Source organism: Schistocerca piceifrons, chromosome 4 (genome assembly GCF_021461385.2).
Source record: "Schistocerca piceifrons isolate TAMUIC-IGC-003096 chromosome 4, iqSchPice1.1, whole genome shotgun sequence".
Classification (NCBI taxonomy): Eukaryota; Metazoa; Arthropoda; class Insecta; order Orthoptera; family Acrididae; genus Schistocerca; species Schistocerca piceifrons.
In genome coordinates, this window is record NC_060141.1 from 716,047,276 (window position 1) to 716,049,297 (window position 2,022).

The 2,022-nt window shown below is 42.6% G+C and overlaps 1 pseudogene; it reads right to left on the reverse strand.

Annotated features, from left to right (window-relative positions):
• Positions 1 to 757: 757 nt before the first annotated feature.
• On the reverse strand, positions 758 to 875 carry LOC124796877 (annotated as a pseudogene).
• Positions 876 to 2,022: the final 1,147 nt, after the last annotated feature.

The window sequence follows — 2,022 nt, forward strand, 5'->3', positions numbered from 1 at the left end:
TGCCATATTTAATAGCAATGCAGTCACAACGCGTACAATGTTCTTTTACATTTCACATATCTCAACAGCATAGCTAATAAACAAAGCAAATTTTCAATATTATTTAATTATTTTTCGAGCGTTGAAGTCATAATATAATTTTTATCTGACACAAACTGTCGGTACACGAACAGGTGCAGAAATTTCGCAGATTTTTACACTCAGATTGCCACATTATCGTGACTTATTTAGTTTCGTAATCGAGAAAACCTTTCACACATATATGTTGATCGAAATATTTTATCACGTTTGTAGCCTCATTGCGGTGATGTGCAAACCCTTCCCGATCAAAACAATGTAGAGGTACTGGATATTACATTGAAGATCAGTCAGTTCCGTCTGCACATGCACAGGGGCGATTTCAACTGGTATCGAAAACAGACGGAAGACTAGCAGTGCCCTCGAAATATTTAGAAAACTGCCCTTGTAATTCTTTCAACCCACAATCAAGTGTTCAAATGTAGCGTTTTCTTTGACTTCCGTAATCTTGGGGAAGTAAAACGTAACGTAAACTCTGTCCACAGACCCTGGTGGACCCAACGGTACCGACCGGCCGCCGTGTCATCGTCAGCCCACAGGCGTCACCGGATGCGGATATGAGGTGCATGTGGTCAGCACACCGCTCTCCCGGCCGTATGTCAGTTTACGAGACCGGAGCCGCTACTTGTCAATCAAGTGGCTCTTCAGTTTGGCTCACAAGGGCTGAGTGCAACCCTCTTGCCAACAGCGCTCGGCAGGCGGGATGGTCACCCATCCAAGTGCTAGCCCAGCCAGACAGTGCTTAGCTTCGGTGATCTGACGGGAACCGGTGTTACCACTGCGGCAAGGCCGTTGGCAATCTTAGGGAAGTGGATGATGTTTTTTGTCAGAATTACTCTCTACCGCAATTCGAGTTTCTTTTTAAATGCATCCCCATCAAATCAGAAATAATGTGTTTCTCACTTTGCGTTTTTTTACTGTGGGCAGTTTGCAGTCAAGTCCATTTAGAATACAAGACATGCAATCCATTCTGGATGTTCTAATTTTCGTTCCTGCTCTCCGTTTTAATTCATAAGATCAACAATAGAGGGTTTTTAATCGAAAAATAGTTCCAGTAATTTCCATTGACTTAACCAACGTAGTTTGCATTAATATATAAAGTTTGCATTCTCGTCATTCAGTTCTATGTAAAACTTTTGCTACTAACAGAGGAATAATATCCGTGCGACTTAGGTAAGTTTCGCGCGGCTCACCCCGTCGGAAGTTCGAGTCCTCACTTGGGTATGGGTGTGTGTGTCGTCCTTAGCGTAAGTTAGTTTGATTAAATAGTGTGTAAGCTTAGGGACCGATTACCTCAGTAGTTTGGTCCCATAGGATCTTACCACAAATTTCCAAATTTAGACAAGTTTCTAGTAATACCACCAATTTTATCATGCGCTCCATGCTTGCAAATTTAGCACAAAGTGCTTCTCGGTGTACAGAACAATCAATTCTGTCTGTCGTTCATTTTAATTTTTTACTTTTTCATCGTGAACTAAATATTTACATTCTTACTGCACAGTGTCGTAATATCATTTCATAGCAAACTTGCAGTATCCGTTGATTACATAGCTGTGCATCGCGTAATAGATATGGAGAATTGTTATCCTTCTCTCCTGTCATTCTCATTTATTTTAGAGACTTAGGACGATAGATCGGAAGCTGCCTCTTTTTGTGCAAACAGTCACTGGGCCTATGAACTTCTTTTATACCACAAAACATAGCGAATGGTAAACAGCTTTGACACCACCATTTTGCCGAACTGAAGAGAGTCGTGTCGGCCGAAGAATGCCCCACTGTAATGCTAATTTAACATCGCACTGTTCCGAGTACTTCCGAGAAGTATTGAGCAAAGCCCAGACTGGTCGAGCCTCGTCCCTAATGCAGCCCGGATGTCGGGTTCGCGTGCTGTTCGTCACACTATGGCTCGCCGTGATCTAGAGCCTACACTGTCTTACTACATCG